The sequence below is a fragment of the Stenella coeruleoalba genome (genome assembly GCF_951394435.1).
Source record: "Stenella coeruleoalba genome assembly, chromosome: 9".
NCBI lineage: Eukaryota > Metazoa > Chordata > Mammalia > Artiodactyla > Delphinidae > Stenella > Stenella coeruleoalba.
In genome coordinates, this window is record NC_137155.1 from 99,516,268 (window position 1) to 99,541,229 (window position 24,962).

At 45.0% G+C, this 24,962-nt stretch overlaps 1 long non-coding RNA gene across 1 annotated transcript; it reads left to right on the forward strand.

Moving 5' to 3' along the window:
- The first annotated feature begins 638 nt into the window (after nucleotides 1-638).
- On the forward strand, nucleotides 639-8,243 carry LOC307191668. Its single transcript, XR_013829817.1, has 3 exons — nucleotides 639-771; nucleotides 6,311-6,444; nucleotides 7,590-8,243. It is a non-coding gene; the product is annotated as an uncharacterized lncRNA (long non-coding RNA).
- The last annotated feature ends 16,719 nt before the right edge of the window (nucleotides 8,244-24,962 follow it).

The window sequence follows — 24,962 nt, forward strand, 5'->3', positions numbered from 1 at the left end:
AAGCTAGCTCCCCAGTGATTGGTTAGGTCGGGGTGAGAAGGCGGGGCAAGGTGTGAGAGATGCGGTGATTGGTGGAACGCTGAGAGGTTCGTGGACTCCCGCCCTCTGAGCCCTTAAAAGGCGCGAGGCGCGTGGCGGTTGCTCGCTGGGCTGTTGGTTGGTTAGTACCTTACTCGTGTTTTATTTTTTTAAACTCTTTGCTATATTAGCGTTAGTAAGTCTGGGTTTGATGATGCAGGTGATGACTGAGTATCATCCATGGGTGAAGGACCGTGGGAAGAATGGAATATGCGTTAATTCAAAATGTTATGCATTTCATTGAAAAAGTGCGCACCCCCCAGTTCTGGTCTCAACCCTGGGATTTGCGGATCCCGCACACCTCACGGGAAATAAATAGCGCAAGTTGACACATCTTTAACTGTCAACACCTGCGTGGCTAATTAAGTAGGCAAACGTAACACCAGCCGTTGTTTGTTGAGAACTCTCCAGAACCGTCCTTCCGAGGTGGGGCGCGGGGGGGGGGAGGGGATTTAAGACCGATGCGCCTGCTCTCTGGCGTGGGTTGACCTCTTCGGTAAAGGGACGCTGTTGTATTTACCACAAAAGGCGCACTAACAACCCCTTTTTCCAGGGGTGCTGATGAAGGGCCCTGGGTGTGGCACCAATTTTGGGGTACAAGAAGGGACGCCAGCCCGGGAGGCCTGGTTCCTGCAAAAAGAAGGTGAAAGCCGGGCCCAAGAAATGAGGATGCGATCAGAGCTTTCCGTCATGGTAGATATTCTTGTCCATGGCGGTTGCCAAAGAAGCAGATACCCACTAATCCTACCGATGTCCCCTGTTGTGCTCGGGCTGAGTGGCAGCGTTGACCAGCGTGGCTGAGTGAGACCACCGCTCTCTGGTCATGGCCTCTCCCAGTGAGCACAGAGGAGGAGCCCCCAGGAAGCTGAGCGGCAGGGTAGGATTCCTGGTATGAAGATTTAGAGGTGACAGCCTCATACAGACGCCCTGTTGAGTTAGAACACTGGCGTTACGGCAGAATCCTTACACCATCCCGCTGAAGTACTCAACAGGAGAGGGGGTGTGCACATATTCATGTCCTGGGGCGTCTACAGATTGAAGCATCAGGCCACCAGCTGGAAGTGAGAAATGCCTTTAAAGTTGTATTTTATCTAAATGGATTTTTGCATTTCTACTCTGTAATTAGTTGAAATATTTTTTAAAATTCTGGTCAAATGTGGAATTTTTATCCTGTGAATTTGGATGCACCTACTGCAGTATTTTGAACGGATGGTACTAGACTCTCTAGTGTGTTGTGAAATCAGCTTAGTGGATGTTTTTTTGTTTTTTTAAATAGAAGAACAGAATAAAAAAGTAGCTTGCATAGTAAGGGTGAGTATTGTTTCATGACACTTCTGTTGTATGTATATTTATAGTTATGCTATATATGTGTATCGTATACTGAGTTCCATTGTAAAATGTATTTCTTACTGTGCATTTTGCATCAAAAAGTTTGAAAGCACTGTCCTAGCCTGGGAGTTGTAGGAGTCCAGACTGGGAAATGCACTTGTAAAGGACAAATTCATTCAAGAAATGTTTCAGTTGTGTTAAAGCCCTTTAAGGCCAGACCCAGGAGTTCTGAAAATTCCTTTATTCCAGAATGGGGAGAATTTCTTTGGTTTAAGAAATGACTCAGATTACCTAAAATATTTGGGATTGATGTATGAATTCACATAGAAATAACTGACTGCAGCCAGACCATATAGAAAATGGACTTGCTTCTGAATTCAAAGTACAGTTGACCTTGAACAACACCGGTTTGAACTGCAGGATCCATTTACACCCGGATGTTTTCAATAGCAAATACTATAGTACAACACAGTCCAAGGTTGATTGGATCTGTGGATGCCGGGTGGCAGATACAGAGGAACCACAGATCCGGAGGGCCATTCTCGGATTTTCCACTCAGCAGAGGATCCGCCCCTAACCACTGTGATGTTTAAGGATCAATTGTAGTTCTTCTGATTGAGAACACTTGTTAACCTTTTGAGCAGCAGGGAGTTCTGCCACCAATCAATTTCTCCTGTGCAGGTTCTGCTCTGTCTTATCGGCTCTGCATACTGCCTTCTCTCTGTGTGTCCTTCTGTTGCCCTGGGAACCAAGAATCTGGTCTCTTCCATTTAAATTCCAGAGAGAAGACATGGTGAGGTCAGCTAATTAACATTATCTCTTGAGTGAGGAGCTCATGCTAAACCTATAGGTTGGCCAGGTTAGGCTCCCTTGGCCCAAACCTCCTGTGTAGCTGGTTGTGGCAGTTCATGGCAGTTACTTGAAGCTTCAGCTGTTCGTTATTTGGGATTATATTGTGGGATGTCATTTCTAAGGCCAGTGACATCTGACTTGTAGTCAGAACTAATTCCCGGAGGTAATGTACAAAACGTCTTTTTTTCTACATTGGGTTAGACTAAGAAAGAGAGGAGTGAAAATCACTACTATGCTTATTTTTCCTAGAAAGACATCTGTGAAATTATTTTACCTTTTTGCACGTGAAAGGGTGACCCTAAATGAAAGTAGGCATGAAGGCGTTTTGCTGTTGTCTTGCGTTTTGAGTATTTGATGAAGGAAGACTAGAAAAAGAACTAGGCTCACCTTAACCTTGGTACAAGCCAAATCAGAGTGGTCTGTTATGCCTCACATAGGGTATTGTTAAAAATCAAACAGTCCAGATTTGGGCAGCATGCCAAGGTCATTTCATTGTGTGGTCTTGTGAATGAGAGAGCGGTTTCCTCGGCAGGGCCTTGGTAGGCCTGGCCTCAGTGTCCTAGCATGAGGCCATCATGCAGAAGCCATGCCCCCGACTTACCCGGGGCTGAAAGAAGATCCTCTTTTTTTCCAAAGCCAGGGGATCAGCCTGGCCCAAACCCTGAGGTGTGGGGTTTCATGAGGTGCTCCCAGAAGTGGGAAGTGGAGTGAGCCGGGGTGGCCCTCAGTCCGTGGCGTGGGCTGAGTGTGAGAAAGGAAGTCAGCTCAGCAGGAGCGCTGAGGACAGGTCAGGCCTCTGCAGTAGCTGTAGATTATTCGCCATGTGAGGGGATGAATTGTTACCGACTAGGGTTCTTGGACTCTTTAATGAGTAGAAATTGATAGGAGGTCAGATGAGAAATTCAGACAAGGCTTTACTGGGACTTGCGCTGTAGCACGAGGGAGCTAGAACAAGTAACATGTGCCTTTGCTCGCTCCCTGAGGGCGGGTGAGTTGGTCCCTTAAATGGGGAGAGGATGGGGGCCGATTGGTGGGTCCGGCTGGAGGTGGCTTAGGTGGTCTGCCCTCCCCCTTGGTGATGCTGTGTGCAGGGATCATGCTTTTGCTCCTGGTACCTCAGATGTGGCAGTTGGGTTTTGGCTTTTTTGTATCTTATTGTTCATAATTGGCCCCAACAATACATGCATGCAGCTATTTTTAGTCCCTTTTAGTTTCTTTGTATTCTGTTGCTCCAGGACTGGGGAGAGGAGATGTTTGTCCAGGTGCAAGCACTGCAGTGAAAGGTCCCAGGTCCCAGCCTATGTCAGAATGTGTCCCCCACAAAGATATGTTGAAGTCCTAACGCTCTCAGAATGTAATCCTATTTGGAAATAGAGCTGTTGATGATATAATTAGTTAAGGTGAGGTCATACTAGAGTAGGGTGGCCCCTAGTCCAATATGACTGGTTTCCTCATAAGAGAAGAGGAGATGCAGACACACACACAGAGGGAGGTAGAGACTGGAGTGATGCTACCACAAGCCGAGGAGCACCTGGCGCTCCCAGGAGCCAGAAAAGGCAAGGAAGCGCCCTCCCCCAGAGACTTCAGAGGGAGCATGGCCCTGCTTCCCTCTGAAGGGAGGGTTTTAGACTTCCGGCCACCAGAACTATGAGAAAATAAATTTACTTTTTTTTCCCCCCATGGGTTGTGGGATCATAGCTCCCCTACGAGGGATTGAACCCAGGCCCTTGGCAGTGAGAGCACAGAGTCCTAGCCACTGGACCGCCACGGAATTCCCTTTATGTTTTTTTAAGCCTCAGTTTGTAGTATTTTGTTAGCAGCAGCTCTAGAAAACGAACCCGTCAACTGTCCTCAAATTATCAGTAAAGTTTCATTTAAAGTTTGAATCTAGTTTCTGCTGGGCGGTGGGTGAAATTGGCCTTCTTCCCAGCATCCCAAGCCAGCTTGTGCCTAGGGGGAGTGTTCACTAGCAGAGTGCTAGCTGCCCGGCAGAGCAGGTCCTGAGGGTCCCTGTGTGGCCATCAGGCATGATGGCTGGAGGGGAGCAGCTGCTCCTAAGAGCCCGTGCAGCAGCAGCAGCATCTGGGGATGCTTGGGAGAAGCGGGGGGGCCAGGTCCTTGCAATAAAACCAGGCGATGGCTTGGCCACCGAGGCTTCGATTACACATGCTCTTCAAATGTGCCTTAGATGTGGAATTTAGTCACAGTGCTCATAAGCCACCGAAAGTTATAATTACCATCTGAGAGACATATTCACCATTGGTTCCTCCTCCTATGTGAAGAGTCCTCAGTGTTGGGTTTTATCCAGCGTGTTGGGATCCAGGGTGTCTACCATTGATGTGCAGGGAAAAAAAAAGAAAGAACTTCTTGTGTTTTTTTAACATTTTTATTTTAAGAATAAAATAATTGAACTTTGCTAATATGTAATACTGTGTATGGAATGACATGGCACCGCCATGGCAGACGGTGGCATGTGGTGCCTGGGATGAGAGGTGTCCTGTTGGGGCTTCCACAGCAGGGAGGGGCCGGCAGTGTTGTCCTCACTGTTTAGTGTTCAGAATATTATAATGTATTGCTTTTCACATGTCTGGTTCTGAGGAATTTCAGAATGTATTATCTAAGTTCTGCTAAACTGAATCTCACAAAATGGTCATGGGTCTTAAAAGATTTCCTTCAAAGAAACCATGGGGCTTCCCTGGTGGTGCAGTGGTTGAGAGTCCGCCTGCCGATGCAGGGGACATGGGTTCGTGCCCCGGTCCGGGAAGATCCCACATGCCGTGGAGCGGCTGGGCCCGTGAGCCACGGCCGCTGAGCCTGTGCGTCCAGAGCCTGTGCTCCGCAGTGGGAGAGGCCACAACAGTGAGAGGCCCGCGTACTGCAAAAAAAAAAAAAAAAAGAAATCATGAATTAATGATGAGAATAAAAATGCAATATAAGCACACACTAAGAAAAATAGCAGGGCTACCACCTCTTCCTTGTATGAGCTTTTTCCAGCTACATTAAAGGTAAACATGATAATCTAATCATATCTTTTTAGTGACCAAAAAGTTTTACAAAAAGGTAAAAATTAAGAGCATTAAAAATATGGATTCACATCCACTATCATTAATGATGACTAAGTGTAATTACACCTTGATATTAGCTGATAATGTAGTGAATATCCCTTAACAAATAATGAGATGTTTAAAAACTAAGCATCCAGAACACTAAGGCAGATTTTACAAATTTTTCTGCGGCTTTTTTCTTTGGAAAATTTCAAGCATATATGAAAGTAGGTTAGTACAGTGAACCCCAGACCCATCACTTGCTTCATTCAATATTTACTGAGTCATGGACCATCCTGTTCCATGCTACCCATTACCCAACCACACATGGATTGTTTTGAAGTAAATCCTAGACGTCATACCATTTCATTCATAAGTGTATAAGTATTTTCTCTGAAAGATGACTCTTTAAAAATAAAATGTAACATGCCATTTTTACTCTGAAAACAAAGAAAGCCAATTAAGGAATCGTTAATACCATCAAATAGCCGGACTATTCAAATGTCTCTTAATGTGTCATAATTTTCTTTGCAGTATGTTCAAATCAGAATCTAATTAAAGTCCATATGGTGCAATTGGTTGCTATATCTCTCAAGTCTTTTTTTAAAAACAAACTTTTATTTTTTAGAACAGTTTTAGATGTACGGAAAAATTGGGAAGATAGTGTAGAGAATTCCCACATGCCTTGCACCCAGTTCCCCCGTTATTAACATCTCACACTAGTGTGGTACTGTTAGAATTAATTAACCAATATTGATTCATTATTATTAGCTAAAGTTCATACAGTATTCAGATTTCCTCAGTTTTCCCCTAACACCCTTTTTCGGGTCCAGGGTCCCATCCAGGACACCCCGTTACATTTAGTTGTCATGCCTCCCTAGGCTCGCCTTGGATGTGACCATTTCTCAGACTCTTCTTGTTTTTGATGACCTTGAAAGTTTGAGGAATGCTGACCAGGTGTTTTGTAGGTTGTTCCTCAATTGGGATTTGTCTGATGTTTTTCTCAGGTTTTGGGAGGAAGACCACAGAGGTAAAGTGCCATTTTCATCACATCAAAGGTGCATCGTATCCCTGTGACCGACCACTGTGGTTGTTGTCCTTGATCACCTGTCTGAGGTGGTGACTGTCAGCTTCCCCACAGGTAAGTTACTCTTCTTTCTCCCTTTCCATGCTGTCCTCTTTGTAAGGAGGTCACTGTGTGCAGCCCTCACGGACGGGACTTTATGCTTTACCCTGGTTTCCTCCTGCCTGAAGAATTTCCTTTAGCATCTCTTATAGTCTCTGGCAACAAATTCAACATTTATTTATCTGAAAATTGTCTTTATTTCATTTCTTTAACTTTTTATTTTGAAATAACTATTAACAGATAGTTTAAAAATAGTACAGAGAGGTCCTGTGTACCTTTCTCCTGACGGTAACATCTTACATAAATGGGGCACAATCTCAAAACCAGGAAATTGGTACAATCCACAGAACTCATTCAGAATTCACCAATTTTACATGCACTCATTTGTGTGTGTGTGTTCTATTCAGTTTTATTACATGTGTGGATTTGTGTAACCCAAACCACAATCATAATACAGAGCTGTCCTATCACCACAAATATCTCCCTCATGTTATTTTATTCCTCTACATTTTTGAAAGACGTTTTATTTTGCTGGATATAGAATTTTAAGTAGACAGCGTGTGTGTGTGTGTGTGTGTGTGTGTGTGTGTGTGTGTGTGTGTGTGTGTGTTTAGTATTAAAGATGTTCCCTTTTCTTCTGGCCTCCATTTTTTTTCTGTTGAGAAGTCAGCTATCAGCTTGTTAATTCCTTTATGTAATATGTTCCCCACTACCCTTCTGCTTTTCAGATTTTGTCTTTATTTTTGGTGTTTAGAGTTTGACTGTGATGTGCCTATGTGTAGTTTTCTTTGCTTTAATGCTGTTTGAGGTTTACTGAGCTTCTTAGATTTGTGAGTTACTGTTTTTGATCCAATTTGGAAAACTTCCCTGCCAACATTTCTTCAGGTATTTTTTTTCTGCCCTCATACTCTCTCCTCTCTTATTCTGGGACTCCAATTTCACACATATTAGACAGTTTGATAGCTTTCTACCAGTCACTAAGCCTCTGTTTTTCTGATTTCTAGTTTAATAATTTAAAAATTTTGGACAACATATTCTTTAGTTCTAGGATTTCCATTTGGTTCCCTTTTATAGTTTCCACTTCTCTCTTGAAGTTCTCCCATCTCTCCCCAGCATACCCCTGTTTTCTGTAAGTTCTTTTTTTTTTTTTTTTTTTGCAGTACTTGGGCCTCTCACTGTCGTGGCCTCTCCTGCTGCGGAGCCCAGGCTCCAGACCCGCAGGCTCAGCGGCCATGGCTCATGGGCCTAACTGTTCCACGGCATGTGGGATCTTCCCGGACCAGGGCACGAACCCATGTCCCCTGCATCAGCAGGCGGACTCTCAACCACTGCACCACCAGGGAAGCCCTGTAAGTTCTTTAACACGCTTATCGTAGTTATTTTAAAATCTTTGTCTGCTAATTGTAATGTCTGGATCATTCATAGGTCTACTTTTATTGAATGACTTTTCTCTTGATTATAGGTCATTTTTTGTTTCTTTTCACATCTAGTAATTTATATTTTATGGTGGCCATTATAGATGAAATGTTATAAAAATTCTGGATTGTGTATCTTCTTTTGAAACCTGTTGAGTTTTGAGTTAATATTTGTATGTGGTGAAAAGTATGGCTCAAAGTTTCTTTTATTTTTTGCACATGAATATCCAGTTGTTCCAGCACCATTCATTGAAAAGACTCTTCTTTCTCCACTGAATTGCTTTTGCATCTTTGTCAAAATTCAGTTGTCCATATATGTGTGGGTCTATTTCTGGACGCTCTTCTGTTCTGTTGATATACTTGTCTGTCATTACATCAACATTATATTGTTTTGATTATCATAGCTTTATAATAAATCTTGACATAAGGTAGTTTTATTCCTCTAATCTTGTTCTTTTTCAGAGTTGTGACTAATCTAAGACCTTTGCATTTTCATATGCATTTTACAATCAATTTGTCAGTTTCTACAAAAAAGGCTGCTGGAATTTTGATTGGCATTGTTTTGAATCTATAATCAGTTTTGGGAGGACTTACATTTTAGTGATACTGAGTCTTCTGACCCATGAGCAAGGTACATCACTCCCCTTATTTAGGTCTTCATTGATTTCTCAGCAGTATTTACTGCTTTTCAGTGTATAGGCTGTATACATCTTTCATCAGATTTACTCTAAGTATTTCATATTTTGATGCTGTTGTAAATGGGATTTAAATTTTTTGATCTTTTGATTGCTTGTTGCTTGTATATAGAAATACAATTGATTTTTGACTATTGATTTCTTATTCTAAAACATTGCTAAACTCACTAGTTTTCGTAGATTTTTTGTAGAAGTCCGTTCCCTTCTCTACGTAGATAATCATATAGTTTTTGTTGCTTCTCATTTTGGATGCTTTATATAATTTTCTTGTCTTACTGCACTATGATTCTGAATAGAAGTGGTGAGAGCAGATACCCTTGTCTTGTCCTCTCCTTGATCTTAGGAAGTAAGCAGTATAAGTTTCATCATTAAGTGTGGTGTTGCTTGAGGACAAGATACAATTGGTTCAGACTCCCCTACCTTAGCAAGAGATGTTTATATCTTAAATCATTATGAAAAAAGAAGCATTGACTGGTATGCCAGTTTTATTCCAGAAATGGCCCATCAGCAAGGCAAGGACTTCAGTTTCGAGTACCCCTAGGTTTGAACTCCTGCTCTGTCTCCTAAAATCTGCACAGCCCTGGGCAAGCCACGTGACCTCCACGTGCCTCCTGGGCCCAGTGATGGGGCTGGGTGAGCCGACACTCAGGAAGGCTTAGCCTGTCATCTTGTCCCTTTACTTTGCTTTCCTTCTTTTCTCTTTTGAGATCAGATTAAATGCTTGATTCTGTCCTCAGTGTGACATACAGTATGTGATATGGCACTGAATATAAAGTTTCTTCTTAGCCTTGTTTTCAAATTATTCTATGATACCTACTTTTCTCTGGATTCTTTCATAATATCAGTTCATTTCTTGTTACTTGGTCTTTAATGTGGTTTTTGTTAAAGATTTCATTTCCAAGGAAAGGCCAACTTTCCTTTGATTTTGATAGAAGAAAGATTAGCTACATAAGTCTTTTGAAATTAAAGCGAGTCAACCAAAACACAAACATGCAAGGAGTATCAAATGCTTCCCTGAACTAAAAAGGTTCCCATCCCAGAGCTTCTAAAGTTGGGAGGGCTCTTTTGCTCGATCTTTAAGGAGGTAGCCCAGAAGAAAAGAAAACCAGCTACAGTAGTTAAGAGGAGAGAGGAACAGCCAGCTGGAGACAAACCAATGAAAAGCCTTAGAGGCAGCACTTGGCTGAAGGAAGAAAGAGATCTGACCTCAGTGTGCTATACAGAGGTCTTCCCTGAACTGGGCAGTGCCAGGCTTGGTTCAGAAGTCTCCTTTGTTAGTCGGATGTCAGCATGAGCAAGGTCAAGGTCGAAGAGGAAACTTACAAAATGGGTTGGATGTTAAAAAACAACAAAACAGGTGATGTGCCCAGATAAACTACAAGAAAGAAGCCAGCTTGAATTTATTGTGTGTAAGAAAACTTGGCTGTGAATTTTCCATGAGAATTATAATTTTTAAGATTAACGCAAGCATAAAATTAGCCAGCCGTCAAGAGTTCAAGAAAATTTGTCATTTAGTGTGTGCCGTACACTAAATAGTAAAAATATTCAAACAGGAGAATTTTGGGAATAAGCATTGTGCCCTGGTTGAACAGTAGATTACCTTATAAAACCTCACTTAACAGTACATATATTCTGAACTGAAATATCCCATCCTGATTTGGAGTATAGCTTTGTCTCAGTGTTTGCTGAAATGTAGAAACTCATTAGTAACTTGAGCTAATATTAGATCAAAGTCATTACGTTAGTACATTGAGTCTGTATGGATAGTTTTATTTTCAACTCTAGTGAGCAGAACAGGCAGGGTGCTCGCTGGTTAATTATACAGCTGCTTTCTGGGGAGATCTTGGAAGGCTTTTCATGCCCATAGGGTGCTACGGGGGCGGGGGGGGGGGCGTTCTTCCTGCACAGGTGGGCGTGGTCTGTGTGACGTGACTCTGCAGTTCTGGCCCAGCGCTGGCTGCATCAGGATGGGCACCTGACCCAGGGCTGGCCTGCTCAAAGCCTGGCTCGGAAGGGTGATCTCATCTGTGCGATTGGCTCAGCTTTCCCAGCCCCTCGGAGCTTGAGTGTAAGATGCGTCAAGTCAGAAGCAGGGTAGAAGCTGAAAGACACACAGGGAAACAGGAGCTATAAGCCGCCGAAGACACACGGCAGAGAGGGGTGCAACAAGTAGAAACAGGGGACAACTGCTGCTCTTGGGGGCAGCGGAACCCAAATGGGAGAGCAGTACTGCCCTCCAGAGCCCACTGTGCCTCACCGTTACGTGTAACCTGTCACTAAGGCAGTCAACCTATAGCTTTTCTCAGGAGCCAGGATGCAAGGCAAGGCCTTTGCTTGTTAACTGGCTGGTTCTCAGGAGCAGCTCTTGTGTCATTGCGTGAACTTGGTACAGAGTTGGCCATTGTCAGTATTTAGTCAGAATACTTACAGAGGGAGAGGTGGATGGGCCGCCCAGTAATGCAGTCAAGGAAAATATCAGGGGGTCGAGCACTTAAATTCTATACAATTGGAGGGGGCGTATCTTAGGAATGACCGTAATTTGGTGCTTTTCAAATTTCAGATTGTGTACGTAGATTTCTGTTAAACAAGAATTATTGATTATGACAGTTGTCAACATTTTGTAACTTTAGTTTTGCAGTTTTTATTCCACTCATGGCCCCCCTTCCCCATTGAAGTAATTGCTGCAAATTGGGTAAACTGCGGAGGCAGCCAGGATTACTCACCATAACTGGATAGATCCATACAACCAAAGGCTTATTAGCTCAGAGTCAGGCTTTTTCTTAAGTAACCCTGTCTTAGCCCATTTGGGCTGCTGTAACAAAGTGTCACAGGCCGGGTGGCTTGTAAACGACAGAGATTTATTTCTCCTGGAGGCTGGAAGTCTGAGATCAGGGTGCCAGCAGGGTTGGGTGAGGGCCCTCTTCTGGGTAGCAGATTTCCTATTGTATACTCACATGGTGGAAGAAATAATAATTTAAAAAAATTCTCTTGAAATTCCGTTATCCAGAGGTAACTGCTGTTGGTACTTTGGTATAACGTATTTCTAGACTTTTTTTCTAATCACATATCTATACATTTGTAACCTACAAAAATGAAATGCTGTCCATGCCATTTTACACCATTTTTCTTTGGCAAATACGCATCCATCTACAGCATAATTCTGACCGTCTATGTTGTATTCCATTGTATGACTCTATCATGACCTATGACAATAGCAGTTTATGGGGCTTTTACTTGGTTCCAACTGCTTTGTATGCATTATCTCGGTTAATTCTCACACCAACTCTATGAGGATGGGTTTGATGCAGTATCTCCACTTAAAACGCAGAAAACTGAGCTTTAGGGCTGCCGACCTGCTGCAGATGGCACATCCGTCAAGCGGAGCCTAGAATGCCAGCACCCACACGTATTTTTATTTCAGCACCTACGCTTCTAACAGCTGTGCTCTTGTGCTTCCTATTGTGCATTTTGGTGGCTTCCAGAAAGCCACATGCCAATCATTATTTTGGTAAAAATATAATTTTTTATTAAGCTGAATGAACATTTAAATTTCATAGAACAAGTTTTTAAAGTGAAAGCAATAAGATTTTATACCTTTCCCACTGATATTTAATAAACTCAAATTACAATTTATGCTAATTCTCTTTTTTAATTTTTAAGATTTTAATTTATTTATGGCTGCATTGGGTCTTCGTTGCTACGCGCGGGTTTTCTCTAGTTGCAGTGAGTGGGGGCTACTCTTCGTTGTGGTGCGTGGGCTTCTCATTGCAGTGGCTTCTCTGGTGGCGGAGCACGGGCTCTAGGCGCGCAGGCTTCAGTAGTTGTGGCACGTGGGCTCAGTAGTTGTGCCTCGCGGGCTCTAGAGTGCAGGCTCAGTAGTTGTGACGCATGGGCTTAGTTGCTTTGCAGCATGTGGGATCTTCCCAGACCAGGGCTTGAACCCGTGTCCCCTGCAGTGGCAGGTGGATTCTTAACCACTGCGCCACCAGGGAAGCCCAACTAATTCTATTGTTGATGAACTTGCTGTGTTAACTCCCTCCACACAGCTCCTGTTGGCAGACCTTCCCAGATTCAGGGCACCACGTGGTCCTGAGGCAGCTCTACTTCACTGAGGGCCCTTGTGGAGTTCCTCCCTGCTGGCAGTGTCTCCTCCTCCCCAGGCATAGCTGAGAGGGGAAGCGCTGCCTAGAAGACGAGAAGGACATGGGCTTCTCCTCTCCGGGCCCCTGTTCTAGGACCTCTGCCCCACCCCACCCCCTGCATCTTCCCCCCATGCCAAAAAGTCAGAGATTAAAGACCATCCCTACATACACTGCACAAGACCCACTCTGTCCCCCCCTTTCCCCAGTAGGAAAGCAGTCATTTCCCACTTGCAGAAGAGCATAGTACCTTTCCACACAAAGGTTATTTAGAGCAACTGCCATCAGAGTGTAACTTGAACCCAACGCAATACTTGTACAGAGTGAGTTTCATAAGCTGGTAAAGGGCTGACTTCCAGTACTGTTAAATTGTGATGCTAAATGAGGTTGGCGTATACTTTCCAATTTGATTCAGATCATCTCTGAGAAATGGTCAATTTAATCCAGATTTCCTAGGATGATGCTCTGATGGCGCTCATTTAGGTTTCTGAATGTGTTCTGTCAGCTGGTAGAAACCTAGGGAATGTACTTAAAAGGGGGTGAAATTGATTCTAGTCTCCTGTGGTGTCAGTATACACTTAAAAATTGGAGGTCTTCAAGTAAGAGCTTGGGTAACCCGAGGAGGATGCAGAAGCTTTCCAAGAGACACACAAGAACAGATAATTTAAAGAGAATCAACTTCTGGATTTTCAACTTAAATGTATACTATTTCCTAGATGGAGCTGTCTGGGAATATACCTGAGTTCATCGTAGCTTTTTCCCCACTTTACAAAAGAAGCTAGCCCCTTCACCAGCCCTAAATCTTACCAGGTTGCATTATTTCAGGTGTACAAAACACTGGGGTGCCAAGTAAAGGGAAAAACTCCTTGAGTGATTAATGGAAACATGGCAAACCCCTAGTGTTTCCTGTATTCTTCCTCCTTATGCACATTTATGTTAAGGTTGAAGCCTGGTGTTAGAACTGACAGTTTTTTTTTTTTTTTTTTTTTGCCGTACGTGGGCCTCTCACTGTTGTGGCCTCTCCCGTTGCGGAGCACAGGCTCCGGACGCGCAGGCTCAGCGGCCATGGCTCACGGGCCCAGCCGCTCCGCGGCATGTGGGATCTTCCCGGACCGGGGCACGAACCCGCGTCCCCTGCATCGGCAGGCGGACTCTCAACCACTGCGCCACCAGGGAAGCCCAGAACTGAGGTGTTCTGACCTGAGTTGAGATATTCAAAAAGGGATGGAGAGAATGACAACTTTCCTTTATTTCCCTCTTCCATCCCTGGGCTGTTGTCAATATATATCCATCTTGGGGGAGAGTTTCATGAGAGCAAAGCAAAGAGAGCATAGATAAGAAACAATATGTGTAAAAACCAGCTTTGAAAAAACTTATCAGGACATAAGTTTTTTTTTAATAAATTTATTTATTTGGCTGCATTGGGTCTTCGTTGCTGCTCACGGGCTTTCTCTAGTTGTGGCGAGCAGGGGCTACTGTTCGTTGTGGTGCATGGGCTTCTCATTGCAGTGGCTTCTCTTGTTGTGGAGCATGGGCTCTAGGGGCGAGGTCTTCAGTAGTTGTGGCACGAGGGCTCAGTAGCTGTGGCTCGTGGGTGATAGAGCACAGGCTCAGTAGTTGTGGTGCACGGGCTTAGTTGTTCCTCGGCAGGTGGGATCTTCCCCCCGATGAGGGAAGCCCCAGAACGTAATTCTTTTCACCTGCTCTCGATACTCATCTCTTGGCTGTATCATTAACTAGAAAGAAAAGAACTTTAAATAGCCAAAGCAGTATGATAGTTAAGCTGATTCTGTTAATTACAGCTGAAAAAATTTCTTGAGCCACCAAAATTTTCAACATATATTGGATAAAATCCAAGGATAAAGCTTTGATGTTTCTTTAGTTGGAGTGCATTGTTCAGAAATGGTACTTAAAACCCATTTTACCAAATCATCATGAAATATTTATGTGTATTTTAATCATTTTTAGTTCATCTTTTAAATGTTTAAATTTTCTTACCTCCAAAGAGCCAAAAATAGAAGTTTATGCTAGCTGCTGGACTGACTAGTGTTAGTATTACGTGGTCATACTTTTCTCTTTCACTGAATACATAGGAAAATTTTTTTCATGATATATCACAAAATAAACATTTCTTTTAAAATATGCTTATTTAATTATTTTCAAATAAATGAAAGATGAAAATGGATGGTCTAAAATAAGACTAAAGATTCTGGAATGTTAAGTTTTTTTGTTTATGCCAGACTGGAGCAGCAGTGGAATATTTGAGGCTTTTTTTTTTTTTTTGGCTGTGTTGGGTCTTCGTTGCTGCACGTGGGCTTTCTCTAGTTGTGGCGAGCGGGGGCTACTCTTTGTTGCGGTGCGCGGGCCTCTCATTGCAGTGGCTTCTCTTGTTGCGGAGCATGGGCTGTAGGTGCGTGGGCTTCAGTAGTTGTGGTGCATGGGCTCTAGAGCGCAGGCTCAGTAGTTGTGGCGCCTGGGCTTAGTTGCTCCGCGGCATGTGGGATCTTCCTGGACCAGGGCTCAAACCCGTGTCCCCTGCATTGGCAGGCAGATTCTTAACCACTGCGCCACCAGGGAAGCCCTTCTGAGGCTTTTTGACACTCCATTTCTTGTTTTTGAGTGTTTGCTTTCTGTTTTTTTTGCTGAATTGCATGTCAGGAAACACACAATGCCTGAGTGTCTTGTAATAGGAAGTACAAGTCCCGTCTATGAAATGTTTTTGCCAAAAAATGAAACCTGAGTCTGAAGAAGCCCCAGGTCTAACTACTGGGATAGAGGAACATGCTAAATGACACCCAGTGAAACATCAGCAATCCAGAATGTTCAGAGATCTATCGGATAAGCCTCTTGATTTCTTCAACAACTAAATGACCTGGAAAAAGGAAGGTGGGTAGAGAATTCTTACAGCTTAAAAGAGCTGAGAGAGAAATCAACCAACTCCAACGTGTGGCTCTTGTTTAGATCCTGATATGAACACGCCAAATGTGTGTGGCATTGGGGATGTTTGAAACTGAAGAGTATTACATGATATTAAGGGATTTTGTTAATTATGTTCAGTTGGGGTAACTGCATGATAGTTAAATGTCTTAAAAAGTTCCTATCTGTTTGAGACAGTGTGGAAATATGAACAAATTCCAAATAGAAGGAAAAAATGGAATAAGAAATGGAGTGGAATGAGAAAAAAATAATCAAAAGAATAGGAGGGAAAAAGAAACATAAAATGAGGGCATGAAAATAGAAAACAAAAAGTCAACCCAAATACAAATATATCAGTAATTATAACAAATGGACCTAAAATGTTCTAAAGACAAAAATTGACAGAATGTATTTAAAAAAAAATCTATCCAGGGCTTCCCTGGTGGCGCAGTGATTGAGGGTCCGCCTGCCGATGCAGGGGACACGGGTTCGTGCCCCGGTCCGGGAAGATCCCACATGCCGTGGAGCGGCTGGGCCCATGAGCCATGGCCTCTGAGCCTGCGCGTCCGGAGCCTGTGCTCCGCAATGGGAGAGGCCGCGATAGTGAGAGGCCTGCGCACTGCGATGAAGAGGGGCCCCCGCTTACCACAACTAGAGAAAGCCCTCGCACAGAAACGAAGACCCAACACAGCCATAAATAAAATAAATAAATAAAGCAAACTGTCAACAAGTAAAAATAAACACTATTATATTAAAAAAAAAAATCAGTGAGGAGAGGAAAGATTTGAGGAGCAGAATTAACAAACTTGTGTAATAACCAGCTATCAGACATTGCTCTCAACAAACGAAAAGAAATATATTCAGGCCATTTATGAAACTGGCCATGTGGTGGGGTCATGAAGCAAGTCTCAACAAATTTCCAAGAATTTCTCACATCGGCCACATTCTCTGACCACAATGCAGTTAAGTCGGTAATGAATAACAAAAAACATAGAAAGAGAACCCCATATGTTTGGGAAATAGGAAATATACTTCTATATAATTCATGGGTCAAAAAAAAACCATATGGGAAATTAGAAAGTATTTAAACTGAATGATAAGAAAAATGCTACAAATAAACACCACAAGTCAAGGCTTATGGGATGCCATAAAAGGGAAATTTTAATCTTAAATGCTTACATTAGAACAACAGAAAAGGCTGAATATTAATGATTTTAGTGATCTATTTAAGAACTTGTGGTAAGAACACAATAAACTCAAGGAAAGCAGAAGGAGGGAAAATTAATGAGCTGAAATTAAAAACATACAAAACAAAAATTAAATATTACCAACAAAGGAAAATGTTGGTTTCGGGAAGAACTAATAAAATCGACAAGCATCTGGCTAGGCAGCAGGTCTAGAAAAGTCACCGGTCCAGGCTGGGCAGGAGGATGGCAAGGCCCAGGAGGGACGCGTCTAAGAACAAGGGCACAGGTGGGTTAGCTCATGTTTTTGAACTCAGTGTGAGGGGACTAGCATTACTTGCTGAGTGTTTGGAGCTGAATTAATGATAGGTGATGAAAAACTAAGCAAATGAAGAAGTAACAGCTGCGGTCAGCCAAGGCAGAGCATGAGGCCATCCAGGGCTGCGACTCTTCAGGAGGAGAGGGGCAGGGGCTTGGTGCTGTCTGGACTGGAATCTAGGCTGGACACGGAGGGCAGGGAGGCAGGAGGGGCAGACAGTGGGGTCTGTGGACTCACAGGGCCCCAAGCACGGGGCTGGGGGAGGAGGAGGGCTGCTCCCCAAGTCAGTGACCCCCACCTGAGAATGATCGTGGACCAGCAGAAGGGTCCGAGGCTGCTGGTGAGCTGCTGTGGGGGAGGCCATTTCCCATCGTTTCACTTCCCTGCAAGGTGTGCTCCCCACTTGCTTACACCATCATTTCTGTTTCACAGCAGAGGTGGGGAGCATTCTTCAAGACAATTTGCAGATGACAGAGGAAAACACCCACTGTTCTTCAATAACTGTTCACATTCCTTAGAAACGCTTATTCCAAAAAAGAGCATTTGGATCAACTATAGCATAATAAATAGAACTTTCAGGTGCACAAGTATTATGAACAAATCTAAATTATTCATCACTAAGTGTTGTGGTGTTGTCTGAAATCTATAATATAGCAACTTCTGAGTGCCAGCTTTGAAATGCTAGTAATCGTGGCCAGTTTCTAGTGAACGCATTTCAAGTGATTGCTGAGTGAATCTCTGTTACCACTTGAAAAATCTCAAGTGTCTGCTTTTTAATTCTTGGCTATATCCTATCACTTATGTAATGTTAATATGTCTAGGTTAAGATAAAATTACTTTAAAAGGAAAGCAAACTGTTTACTTCTGTAAAAAGTTTTTGCAAAGTTTTTTTTTTTAATTTATTTATTTACTTTTGGCTGCGTTGGGTCTTCATTGCTGCACATGGGCTTTCTCTAGTTGTGGTGAGCGGGGGCTACTCTTCGTTGCAGCGCGCAGGCTTCTCATTGCGGTGGCTTCTCTTGTTGCGGAGCACAGGCTCTAAGTGTGCGGGCTTCAGTAGTTGTGGTATGTGGGCTCAGTAGTTGTGGCTCACGGGTTCTAGAGCACAAGCTCAGTAGTTGTGGCGCATGGGCTTAGTTGCTCCACGGCATGTGGGATCTTCCCAGACCAGGGCTTGAACCCATGTCCCCTGCATTGGCAGGCGGATTCTCAGCCACTGTGCCACCAGGGAAGTCCCTGTAAAGTCTTAAAAACAGATTTTTAGTATAGAACATTTCAGACACATACTCAGCACCTAGCTGTGTCACGCGCATCAGTCTGCCGTCACATGGCTTGTCCTCTCCGTGTCTCTGTGTCTCTCTCTTCTCATAAGGTCACCAGTTATATTATAGGATTAGGGCCTGCCATATTCCACTACGACCTCATCTAACTTGACATCTGTAAAGACTCAAATAAGGTCACATTCACAGGTCCTGGGGGTGAGGACTTCAGCAGATCCTTTTGGGGGACACAGTTCAACCCACAGCAGCTGTTTAGATCTGGGGTTAAGAGCATGGGCTTTGGAGTTGGGACTGTTAACAAGTCCCAATGTCCTCAAATTTGAAGCGGTATGAACTTGGCCCAGTGAACATTTCTGTGCTGATGAAGACCGCCTTGCGATGGCGTGTGAGGATTGAGAAGATGACGCATGCAGAGTGGCTCCAGGGGAAAGCACTTAGCGCCTTGCAGCAGCTCCTCCCCCTTCTGTTCTTTGCATTGTTATTTGTGTTGATTGTAATTATTAATACCATGTGGTCAGAACAGGCCCCATCAAGAGGGTGAGATTTCAGCAAGACTCTAAGGCAGTGAGGGAATTAGCTGAGCTGAAATCTGGGGTGGGGATTCCAGGGAGAGGAAGCAGCTGGAGCAAAACCCATGAGACGCCCAGTGTTGCTCTCCTTCCTTAATCCGCCCCCGACCCCCCACGAGGGCAGGGATTTGTTGTGTTCACAGGTATGGCCCAGGCAGGTGCTCTGTGCACAGTAAGTTAATATTGAAGCCCCGTTGATCAGGACTAAACAACTCTCCTCTTTGACATGTTTCTGAAAAGTAGCAGGGATGATGTGGGCCACGAGCCACCCAATTCCCCTCATTCCAGACGGGCTTACTGGAAACCTGCAAACCAGGGACCACCCAGCTCTGCCCCTGCTTCCACGCAACACTTCTGATGAGGACTCATCCTGGGGTTTTTCCTCAGCGTTACTTTGGTTTCTGGAAATTGTTTCAGCTGGCAAAAAAGACAAGGGGCAAAGAAAGATGGTGCACGGAATTCTCGAAACATCCCGGAGTGGCTCCTCCTGGATTTTCAGAGGGTCAGGAGCGAGCTCCTTGGATCCTCTGCTCCTTCTGTGAGCGTGTGAGGGGCTGGCCTTACACTCATGTCCTTCTGGTCTGTTCCACTCCCAGCTCCTGAAGCCAGGCTCATTTTCGTCTCTGCGCAGGCGCTGGTGTCCTTTTCTCTGTTCTCCTCACAGGGGGAGTGAGCGCCCTTCCCTTGGGGTCCACTGTGTTCCCTGCTCTTGACCTCTGTGCCCTCCGGCATCCCCTCCCGTGAGGGCACCTGTCTGGGGGGCCTCCAGTAAGGGAGTGCCCTTTGTGTTAGAAAAGGCGGAACCCCCTTATCCTCAGGAAACTTCGTTCAGCATCTCCTTCCGGGATCCCTGTGTCAGTCCTCGAACGGAGAAGCTTAAGGCAGAGAAGAGGGCCGCCTCTGAGCTTGCAGATGACGCTCCGTCTTCTAGTGGCATCTTTCTAACTTTATCAAGTAAGCCGGCAAGTTCGAGAGAAGAGCTCTCGTGACCGGAGCACGTCACCAGATCCACGATCCTGGTAGATGTATCAGTACTGGCCCTTACCGACCGCTCATCAAACATTGGGTGAACGAACATTCAGGAAGCACCTCCCAGGTGCCAGGGCAAGTGAACGAAGACGAATAGGATCTTGTCACCTTCCTAGGGACTCAGGTGACCACCATGTCAACGATGGCAGCATCTGCTCCTCACACGTACACAGTCCTTGCGCATTCCCGGCGCGCCCTTCCACGGAAGTGTGTGCGTCGATGTATGTATCCCGCTCAGTGACTCTGCAGAGGGGGACCGCAGGCTAGGAGAGGTGAGGGATTTTACAGCGGCTTGCTGGCAGCGCCCTTCCGCTGCTTGTGGATGCCAGGTGGTTTCAAGCCAAGAAGGCAGGACCGAGCAAGGACTCGTGGTTCGTAGGGCTCCGGGCGTCCTACCTCACGTGAGGCTCGGAGGCGGGAGGCGTCTGTTCGCGGGCGGGGAGCGTCACGGGCGCCTGCAGAGGGAAGCGGGGTTTGGATTGGAGCCTGGAGAGCGGGCGGGCGGGGTGGGAGGGGCTTCGTCCCCGCGGAGGAGGTCGGGATGCGGGCCGTTGGTGGTTTCTGAGCGGTGAGGTGAGGTGACTAGAGTTCTGGTTTAAAATTGCAGTGCGACGACTGTGACGAATGTTAGTTGTAAGGGGCCCCTTTTCGGGCTTACCGATCTGAACGCCTTCGAAAGCTCTGTCTGAAACGCTGCCGTTTTGTGATGTCTTTTCGAGGGAGGTTTCCAGTGTGTCTGCGCCGCGTGCGGGGACGGAGAGTCCCGCGTGGGGCGGGGGGCGCGGGGACCGGGCGGTGACGGGGCGGGGGGCGCCCCGCGCAGGGAGGCCCTGCCGCCCCGAGGCAGCCGAGCCCCGCGCTGGGGCGGCCGGGACGCGGGGAGCTTGTTGAAAGGGCGGCGGAGCCCGAGGTCTCAGGTGTGCAGGGCCGGGAGGCGGGCCTCGGGTGCTAGGCCCTCGGGCCCCGGAGCCGAGGCGCAGGAGGCGGCGTGAGGGAACAGGCCTCAGCTGGAGGGGCGCGGCTCTGCCCCTGGGGGGTGGGAAGCGTTTCTTCCTCAAAGGCGCCCTGGGACCAGTGGGGTCACTGGAATGAGCGAGGTGGCCCCGGCCTGTGGCGAACGAGCACCGGTGACACCGGGAGCGCTGGCCAGCCTTCTCTGCTGTCCTGTGCTGGGAGGGCGGGGGTCCGAGATACTCGAGTCCTGACCGTGGCGAGCAGGAACGGCCGTGGCACCAAGCCTCTGTCTTCAGTGCGCCAGAACTAGGCGTTTGCTCTGGGCGCCGACGAAATCCCGTGCCTGGGGTGCAGGTTTTCCAGGGAGGGAGACACAGGGTTGAAGTCAGGACCGGTGTTTCAGCGAGTTTTCAGCTTCTGATCTGTGAGGTGCAGAGCTTGGCAGTGCTTCGGGCGCAGAGATGTCTGGAGAGAACTGGGCACCTGAATTTCTTCCAGCTTCCCCGCAGGAAGGAACCTCAGTTTGCTTTGAGGGCTGAATATTTGTACTCTGCCCTTGCTGAGGTCGACATCTAAAGGTAAGTTTTAATGCAGTGTGTTTGGAACAAGAAGTAAGATGGGGTGATCCACAATGAGGTGGAATTTCAGTAGTTTCTCGTGAAGGTGTTTTAAGTGTGCTTCATACACGGACTTACAATTATGCCAGCTTTGTAGCTGATTTTACGTGAGAAACAATTTAGAGTTTGTTCTCGATTTCTTTATGAAAATGAAATAACGGAGTGAAATTGACTTTCCACGTAGTTCCCTGTGGGTAGCAGTTTTCTCCTTAGAGTGCTATTAAGCAAAGCAAAAGCCCCTTTTTTGGTGAAAATGCTTTGGAAGGAGATTGTGATGAGGGTCATATGGACCCACGGAATTGGCCTGTGGATTATTTCAATTGTCTCCTTTCCCAGAAAGGCTGCCCACTGAGTTTTTCTTCCAAAGACAGGTGGATTCAGTTAGGAAGTAACAAATACAATCACAATACCAAGAAGATTCTGATTGTTTAGGGCAGAGTTTCTAACTTCACCACTACAGACATCTTGGGCTGGATACTCTTTGTCATGGGGGCGTCCTGTGCAGTGTAGTGAGTTTTGTGGCACCTGTGGTCTCTACCCACCACATGTCAGTAGCACACAGCCCCTCTCTCCACCCCCAGTGGTGACAACCCAAAATGTCTCCACTTTGCCAAATGTCCTCTAGGGTCAGAACCTCCCCAGATTGAGAACCAGTGGTTTAAGAGGACTGTCTCTTCATGCAAAGATGTTTCTCTAAAAAAATGTTATGAGAAATGTTATCGGCTCAATACGTCTATAAGTTTTTCTCAGAGATTAGAATACAGAACAGATGCCCTCCATTTCTGGAACAGACGTGGTGTTTCTGATATGCTCTTCCTTTCAGATTCGTCACTTTTGTTCACAGTCTTTGGAGGTGCTGTCAGTGTGAGGGCCAGAGTCACAGTGGGCGCTTAAGTGAACCCATGGCCCGCTGGGTCTTAGCGAGCCTCAGGGTGATGAGGGCGCTACAGACACTTGAGGCTTGTCCTGCAAGGGTTTCCAAACTGAGTTCTATCTCTCAAATTGTTTAGACGTTTCCCCTTAGAATCCTTCCTTCACTTGGCCTTCAAGTGCCACTTTTCCTTATTCCTAGAGGGGCACGGAGAAGCACGTTTTCTGTAACCCAGTCTTGATCATTTGCTGGGAACAAATAACTCTTAGGTGGAAACAGAAGGATGATGGATCTTCGTTAGTTGTAGCCTGACCACCAGACTTGGTTGCTTCACTTAGGCCACTGTGTGTAACACATCTGCTCCACACCCTGATGTGCTTGACCTGCCCACACAACTCAAAACCCTTAAACAAACAAAAAGGTACGCTTGGGGGATGGTCAGAGGCTTGCAGGACATGTGTGTGCGTCGTGGGAGGAGACAGTGCTGACGTGGTTCTTTGTTACGTGGCTCCCAGCTGTCTTCTGAAGCAGAAGACACACAGCATGCCTCCTTCACGCCGTGCATAGTCTGTGCACGCTCCCGTATGCTACACAAGCAAGGGGCGGAGTGACAATAGATACTTTGAGTTTAAAAACTGTTATTTTAGCAGCTTTGAGATTTTTTTACTTTTCCCAAGTATTTTTTTCTTTTTTAAATTGAGGTATAGTTGATTTACAATGTTGTGTTAGTTTCAGGTGTGCAGCAAAGTGATTCATATGTGTATATACATATATTCTTTTTCCGTTTATTTTCCACTATAGATTATTACAAGATATTGAATATAGTTCTCTGTGCTATACAGTAAGTCCTTGTTTTATCTATTTTATTATTATTTTTCGCTGTGTTGGGTCTTCGTTGCTGCACGCGGGCTTTCTCTAGTTGCGGCGAGCGGGGGCTACTCTTCGTTGCGGTGCGCAGGCTTCTCATTGCCATGGGCTCTCGTTGCGGAGCACGGGCTCTAGGCGTGCGGGCTTCAGTAGTTGTGGCTCACGGGCTCTAAAGCGCAGGCTCAGTAGTTGTGGCGCACGGGCTTAGTTGCTCTTGCCAGACCAGGGCTTGGAATCTGTGTCGCCTGCGTTGGCAGGCGGATTCTTAACCACTGCGCCACCAGGGATGCCCTGTTTTATATATAGTAGTGTGTATCCGTTAACCCCAAACTCCTAACTTACCCCGCCCCCCACTTTACCCTTTGTTAACCATAAGTTTGTTTTCTATGTGAATCTATTTGTTTTGTAAATAAGTTCATTTGTATCACTTTTTTAGATTCCACATATGTGATGTCATATAATTTGTCTGTCTCTGACTTCACTTAGTATGATAATCTCTAGGTCCGTCCATGTTGCTGCAAACGGCATTATTTCATTCTTTCTTATTGCTGAGTAATATTCCATTGTATATATGTACCACATCTTCTTTGTATATTCATCTGTTGATGGACACTTACTTCCATATCGTGGCTATTATAAATAGTGCTGCTATGAACATTGGGGTGCATATATCTTTTCGGATTAGTTTTTGTCTTTTTGGATATATGACCAGGAGTGGGATTGCACGATTATATGGCAACCCTGTTTTTATTTAAGGACCCTCCATACTGTTCTCCATAGTGGCTGCACCGATTTACATTCCCACCAACGGTGTAGGAGAGTTCCCTTTTCTCCACACCCTCTCCAGCATTTATTGTTTGTAGATTTTTTGATGATGGCCATTCTGACTGGTGTGAGGTGATACCTCATTGTAGTTTTGATTTGCATTTCTCTAATCATTAGCGATGTTGAGCATCTTTTCATGCATCTGTTGGCCATCTGTATATCTTCTTTGGAGAAATGTCTATTTAGGTCTTCTGCCCATTTTTTGATTGGGTTGTTTTTTTGATATTGAGCTGTATGAGCTGTTTGTATATCTTGGAAATTAAGCTTTTGTTGATCACATTGTTTGTAAATATTTTCTCCCATTTCATAGGTTTTCATTTTTGTTTATGGTTTCCTTTGCTGTGCAAAAGCTTGTAAGTTTGATTAGGTCCCATTTATTTTTGCTTTTATTTCTTTTGCCTTGGAAGACTGACCTAAGAAAACATTGTTACAATTAATGTCAGAGAATGTTTTGCCTATGTTCTCTTCTAGGAATTTTATGGTGTCATGTCTTATATTTAAGTCTTTAAGCCATTTTTGAGTTTATTTTTGAGTATGGTGTGAGGGAGTGTTCTAACTTCATTGATTTACATGCAGCTGTCCAGCTTTCCCAACACCACTTGCTGAAGAGTCTTTCTTTTCTACGTTATGTGTTTTTGCCTCCTTTGTTGAAGATTAATTGGCCGTAGGTGTGTGGGTTTAATTCTGGGCTCTCTATTCTGTTCCATTGATCCATATGTCTGTTTTTGTGCCAATACGATGCTCTGTTGATTACTGTAGCTTTGTAGTATTGTCTGGAGTCTGGGAGGGGTATGCCTCCAGCTTTGTTCTTTTTCCTTAGTATTGCTTTGGCAATTCTGGGTCTTTTGTGGTT